We start from the raw sequence: 7,752 nt of genomic DNA on the forward strand, positions 1-7,752 counted from the left end.
TGGAACCTGTCTGTAAAATATAAATATTTATTTACTTATTTTTAATTACAGTAGACTCGTGATATAGTGAACTAATTAATGCACATCCGGTTCACTATATCGATTTGTTCACTCTATTATTTTTTTTTAAATGTACGTATTAAAGCAACGTTTGTCTTTAGAAAACTAAACTGACTAAAGTAATTTTTGTTTTTAGTCCTGTTTGCACCATCGTATTCCTTAAGTTTTGTAAAACGAGTATACTAGAATATTCCACTTTATCTTCATTTTCTTCGGCCCATTGAAGGATGTTGTTAATCGACTTTATTGCCGAATTTGTTGTCACTCGTTCCTTATTTACTACCATTTCTTCTTGTACTCCATCATCTTGATCGTTTCCATCACTTTCACTTTGGTCATTAGTTTCTTTTGTGTCAGGTAAGTTATCTTTATTCCAATCGTCTACATCAATAGGTTGAATATGAACTTCCGGATTAAAAGTCTGCAATAAAGTAATGATTTCTGATCTCACTGTGTCAATGTCTTCATTTCTTATTCGGCTCCGTAAAACACTTAAGGGGATGTTATCTTCCTCATCGTCAACTTCGTCGGCTAATGATGAAAGTAAATTATGTTAGCATTTTTGTATAACTTCAGGTCTAACTTTCTTCACGCCAAAGCCAAATTTAGAATGGCGTCCTTTAACGAAATATGTTTTAGAGCATCTCCGATATCCTGGTTAGTTCCAATAATTTGTGATAACAAATTTTTTCGATAAAATAGTTTTGTCAGACGTCCATTGGCTGGATTAGCGGAGTAACGTTAGGTGGCATATAAACAGTGAAAATGGAACCATCATCACTTCTTAGCTATTCTGCAGGTGGATGGCTTGCTGCGTTGTCCAACAAAAGCATGATGGCTTTAACTGGAAGGTTTTGGCTCTGTAGGAATTCCGTAACCTAAGACAAGAACAAATGCTAGAATAATGTGCAGTTTAAATTCTTAAAAGGAATAAAAAAAGGGCGTAAATTTGTAAAAATCGTAGTCCAAAAGGACTGAAACCATTTTTTCTAATTCTCGAGATACAAAGATGGTAAAATTTAAAACGTCTTTCTATGACAAAACTTACCTCAGGAATTAACATTCGGTGAAACCATTCTTTGAAAATTGCAGCCGTCATCCAAGCAGTTTTGGAGTTTCTATAATGGACGGGACAGTTAAAATTTCGAAACGAACGTGGATTTTTTACTTTCCCAATAATTAAATCGTTAGGAAGCGTATTCCAAAACGTTTTTTATACTTTTACATCCAACCACTACTCGCATTAAAAGAAGGAGATTCCTTGTATTGACTGTGAAGTAACTTGGCCTTCTCTTGGATTATTAAACCAGTTACCGGTAAATTTTTCTCCCTTGTTTTTAAGAACCACTTATATAAAGCTTTTTCCATTCTAGGACACTCTGATTGTCTCAAAGTTTTCGCTTTTCCAGGTCCTGTGAAAGTACTGTTGACTCGTTTCAAAATCTTTATCCTTCTGTGATGAATCGCGCATATAGTGGATTTAGCAATATTGTCTAGACAAAACGGTCACTCCGACACCTTTCTTTAATTCTTCTAATATTTTGGCTTTATCGCTTAGGGTTAAATGCTTTCAAATTTTTGCCATAATTATTCTGGCGGCGTGACGCGACCTACTGCACCCAAATACTAAAGAAAACTAATTGCCCGAAAAGAAACAAACCGTTTCTTAACTTGTTTGTTTACCTAATAAAACTATTGGGTTTACTATTTCGAGAATCAATTTGTTCACTTGACAGAATACATTAAGGAAAAAATGTCTTTTCACTATTTAGAATAGTTCACTAGAGAGTGTGTTCAGTATAACGCGAGTCTACTGTAATATTCTTTTAATTATATTATTTTTATTATAGCAATTACAAAGCAGGGAGTAAACAACAAATCAAGCTAAACACTAACACAATGAAAACTTATATGCTAAAAAACTTAAAACTTTAAATATTAATAATTCATCAGACGCCAATGCAAACAGAAATACTGACAAATCAATGCACCAAAGCAAAATTTAGTACCTTGACTGGTGATGAACATCAAATAATTTGTCATAATAAGTTCACTGCATCAAATTCTACATTAAAAACTCAGCTATGTGTTACACTACTGAAGAAAAAGTACTATTGGTTTTACCAAGGTAATAGTTAGAGAGAAATTTCAGACTTGTTTGCAGCTTTTTTTCCAAATAGCCGGATACCAGGAAAATCAACAGTTAATAGAACTGTTACAAAATTTGAGCAAAAGGGTACTGTAGTAAATAATTGCAAATGTGAGACAAACAATGAACGAAACAATCATTAAAGGCAAAAAACCGAAGAAAATTAGAGAGACTTAAATGATGCCGTGGGATCTCCAGAAGATTTCGAGGTCTTATATTCACTCGGCTAGTAACAGCCCTGCACTTAACTCTTCTATTAGGTAGGGAGGGCATTTATTTTTTAAGATTCTATAGCAAAACACAGTGTAATTTAATTCTCTTCTTTGAGTTATATTCAGCTTGTGCAAGTCCTTTAATTTGTGTGATACCCCATGTAGGCTTCGCATTCCAAGCACACGCTTCTTGTCCCTATGATCAAGACAAGGACCATAAACAGTATCATAGAAAGTCAGATGTGAAAGAATCAGAGAATCGCAGAGCATCTTTCTTGTTTCTATATTCAAGGCATATCTTTGAGAATAAAGGGATTTAAGCATGGAATAATCTTTTTGTAACTTTTTTGCTACATGGTGACAAAATTTCAAGTCAATATCTATGTATACATAAAAATTCCCACTCATGTTTTACAATGAAATTGGTTCATTATTGATCTGCAAATTAATGCGATTAAGAACGTTTTGTCTTAAAGTGTATTTAGTAAATAACAACTTTAAACAATTCTGAATACTTTTCGTGTAGCAAACTATGAAGTCAATGGTTTGTCAAATATGACGTAACAGACTATAACGAAACATGAAATTAAAACATAAAAATGTATTCTAGATTTATTGCAACTAATGTTTAATTTGTTATCCATTTGATTCAATGCGTCCTTTGCAATGAAAATGTTGATTATAAGGTGTCTCAAGTAGAAACTATGACACCAACATTAATAATTTATGTGATTTCTTAGAAAGTAAATGGACCTTATTATTTTCGAACAGTTTCCAATTTTAAAACCTAGTTGATAAAGGTTTGTTATGTATTTGTGAGTATATAATTATCAGATTAGTTAGTCATTTCACGCAATATTTTTTTAAATAAAATGCATTGACCTAGAAAGAACGAATTGATATACTCATGATGATTGATTTTGGAGACCACGACAAGAAGTCTGTGCTGCTATTCACTGTAACTCATGCTGATCGTCCTGCAATTACTAGATCTATCGTTAGCAAAATTGAATCAAAATTTAGGGAACAACAAATTAATTTATCTAAAGAAAAACCTACAAAAGTATCTAAAGATGCTACGTTAAATGTTCTATTAGAAACGGAGAATAATCCCCATGCTGCGATTAGTACAATTTCTAGGAATAAGGAATTTATCAGTAGGACCAGTTGCAAAAATACTTCATGTAAATAAATATATTTTTTATAAAGTACAACTGATATATGAATTGTTAGAAAACGATTTTGACCGCCGAGTGCAGTTTTGTGAGCAGATTCCTGAGGCTAACAATGACAATGGACACTTCAATCGAAATATTTTTTTTGCTAATGAGGCGCCCTTACGTTAAATGCATACGTTTTTAATATGCAAAATTGCAGATATTGCGTAACCGAAAATCCTTATTGGACCAAGAGTACCACACACAGCGCCCTCAAGAAATTAATGTGTGGTCAGGTATTGCGAGAAATTGAATCCTTGGACTTTTTTATTTCGAAGAAACATTAAATGGAGAGTGCTAGTTAGACTTTCTACAGTTTAAACTTATCCCTGCTTTAGTTGTTTAATTCCCTGATCCACAAGAAACTGACATACCCAGTACCGAGATATGGTTTCAAAAAGACGGGGCAGTTCGTCAATTTTCCTAATAGACGAATTGGACAAAGAGAACCGATTGAGTGGCCACCAAGCTCAACTGATATAACCCCATTAGATTTTTTCTTATCTGGCTAATTGTCCAAAGTTAAGTCCAAAGTTTATGTGACTTATTAGACCAAATAATGTTCATGATTTAAAGCAAAGAATTTGACAAGAAATTAGACTAATTGATCCGCAAGTGATTGAAAATGTTGTAAGAGCATCGCAGGTTTCTGAAATTATTAATGATATTGCCTGTTTGGATACTTTGAAAAGATACATCAGTAAATCTCCCCAGTTGCCAAAAATCTTAAAGTAATCGTTCTAATACACTAATATGGCATTTCGAAAATTTGTATTTTTCTTCTGTATCGAGGATCCAATGATTTGTATTAGATTTTCAAATTACGAGACAGTTTTACCACTAACCAAAGTTATTTATTTTTTAATCTCGACACGTGTTTCACTAACGCTAAAGATAACTAAATAAAACAATCAATTACCAAATAAAGGTAAACTTGTTGACAAAACTAGAGAAAAAAAAAAGAAAAAAACTTTCCAACGTGTCCAAGGTTAAAACCTATCATTAAAAAAGTCATCCAGGTTATAATATGCCTTAGCCAATAAAAGAGTCTTTAATTCATTTAGTCATTTAAGTTTAGTCATTAAAGTCATTAAAACATGATTGTAAATTTTTTTACTTATGTAAATTAATGAGTTTTTGGTAAGGGAAAACGTAGGAATAGGTAAGGGAACATCATTTACACGACGAGTCAAATGGTTAATGTCAGAGGGTAGTTTGGGAATTTTGTGAATAAGAGCAGCTGTTTCTAAGATAAAGAGTGAAAAAAGAGTTAGGATTTTTTCAGAAATGAAGAGGGGTTTGCAAGAATCTCTTAACTTAACACAGGTATCTAACTGCTTTTTTTTGAATAACAAAGACAATGTTAAGTAGCCTCTTATTGGTTAAACCCCAAAAAGGCAAGCCATACCGAATATGAGATTCAATAAGTGAAAAGTACACTGAACGTGCAACCACCCCTCCCAGCTCTTGTTTTGCCATTCTTACTGCAAAACATCCAGAAGATAATTTCCCAGCTAAATGTAAAATATGATCTTTAAACAGAAGGCGACCATCAATGGTAATTCCTAGGAACTTGCAGCACTCTTTATTCTGCAAAAGGGAATTTTCGTCAAACATCAGACCCTGAACATCGCACTTAAACCGCATAATAGACGTCTTTCTTACATTAAACACGAGCCTGTTGGAAGCACATCACCCTGATAAAATCTGAAGGTCTTCAAGGATACAAGTCTTAATATAATCAGAATTTTTATGGCTCTATAGTATGGTGGTATCATCAGCAAACTGAACCACCTTGCCCTGCAGTTTCAATGAAGTCAAGTCATCCACATACTGTAAAAATAACAGTGGTCCCAACACTGAACTCTGGGGAACGCCGCATTTTAGGGATCTAGAAGCAGACAAACGCCCAGACACTGTAAGCTTCTGAGTACGATTTGATAGATAGGACTCAAGCCATCGCAACGCTACGCCCCTAAAACCATATTTATCGAGCTTAGATAACAGCATAGAGAAATGAATATTAAACATATTTTTACATACTTTTAATTACTCTATGGATAACAGTATTCCATGATCCACACAGTCAAATGCTTTGGATAGATCCTAAAACACTGCCGCCGATGACTCTCCAGAATTCAAGGATACATAAACGCTCTCCAAAAAGCTAAAAACAGCATCATGAGTCCCTTTACCGGCTTGAAATCCAAACTGATTTGCAGACAAAATGCCATTATGATGTAAAAAGGACAAAATTCTGCTTTTTGCAAGTTTTTCAACTATCTTAGAGAGGGTAGACAAAATAGAAATGGGACGGAAATTACAAGGCTGATCCAAATCTCCACTCTTATGAAGAGGGATAACCACTGCCTCTTTTAAACATGAAGGAAAAATGCTAATATGTAAAGAATTGTTTATGGCAGAAACTAAAGCATTTAGGGCTGAATCAGGCAAAAAGAGTAACAACCTCGAAGATATCCCATCAGCTCCAGATGATTTATGGTTTTTTAGGCGTTTGATTTCATTTTTTTACTTCGGTAAGATCGACAGGATGAAAGAAAAATGAATGCTCAACCGACACTTCTTGAAGATAGTGTAAGGGATCAATGTTTCTACGAATGCCCTTGAGCAAGATATTAGGTATATCACAATAATAGTCGTTTAAAATGTCAGGTCTTAACTCCGGTTCAGATACTTTTCTATGGCAATGTCTAAAATCATTAATAATCGACCAACACTCTCTTTGCCTATTTGATGACATACTTAAGCGATCCCTATAATAATTAGATTTTGCTGCTTTAATTGTCTTTCTGTACAGACTACGGTATTTCTGATGATATACAAGGATATTTTCATTTGTGGTATATTTGCACAATTTAGTCAAAAAACGGAGGTTTTTAGCTGAAATTCTAAGGCCTCTTGTAACCCATGGTTTTCGTTTCTTAGTTTTAAGCCTCATTTTAGGAAAGCACTGATTGATCTTATCACACAGAACTTGAAAAAATAAAGTAAGTGGGTCAGAAGCCGTTTCAAGTGCATTCCAATTTACCGAAGCTGTAGCAGCAGAAAAAGCATTAAAATTTCTCCTGCTGAAAATTCTTCCCATATAATGAGATGAAGATAATCCAGTATTAAATGGCATTTTAGCAAGAATAGCTTCATGGTCGGAAATACCAGATGGGAGTACTGTGCATAAAACGTCATCAAAATTTGTACAGAAAGAGTTAATTGTAGTTGCAGATGAAGAAGTTATTCGTGTGGGAGAAAGAACGTGCATTTTCAAGTCGTAAGAATTTAAAATACTTAAAAGAGAAGTACGTGGCAAAGTTTCATCAGTGTAGTTGATATTAAAGTCACTAGCCAATATAACCTTAAAGTGTAGGGACAACTGGGATAAAAGAGAATCAAGTTTGTTCAAAAACATAGCAATATCTCCTGTAGGTGGCCTATAAACACAAAGAATATATAAATTAAAACGCTTACAAAAAGAAAGAGAGAATTCAAAAACATTCTCTAACAGAAGATTATCATACTTATTAATATTACAAAAAATCGTTTCAATTGTTTGCCTAGCCAAGATCATGGTTCTTCCATGTATAGATTGTTGACGACAAAAATTTGATATAGGAACATAATCAGATATTAAAAAACATTCACTAGGCCTCAACCAGTGCTCAGTCAGAAGTACAATATCAGGAAAATTACATGTGTCCAGAAAAAGATGAAGCTCATCCATCTTGTTTCTTAGGGATTTTATATTAAGAATAAAGATACTTAAGCTTTTCGAAGAGCTAATTTCAATCTTACTAGTAGAATATGAACATGAATGAGATTCAACCTTCGTGGACATGTCTATAAAAAAGAAGAATTCAATTCACGATCAGTAATCAGTTCAGACTCATTAATTTGATGATTCAAAGACAATTTATTCGATGAAATATTAATTTTAAAATATTTGAAAATATGTGCATGTAAAAATGATGCCAAGTCTGAACCAAAGTTACTGGCGTGATTAGACTCTAAAATCCCATACAGATTAATATTATTAGCATGAAAAGTACGATAAAGGGCCTTATTACTATTATAGATAACATTATGGTTTAAATAAGTATAA

The sequence above is a fragment of the Anthonomus grandis genome, chromosome 1 (genome assembly GCF_022605725.1).
Source record: "Anthonomus grandis grandis chromosome 1, icAntGran1.3, whole genome shotgun sequence".
Lineage (NCBI taxonomy): Eukaryota > Metazoa > Arthropoda > Insecta > Coleoptera > Curculionidae > Anthonomus > Anthonomus grandis.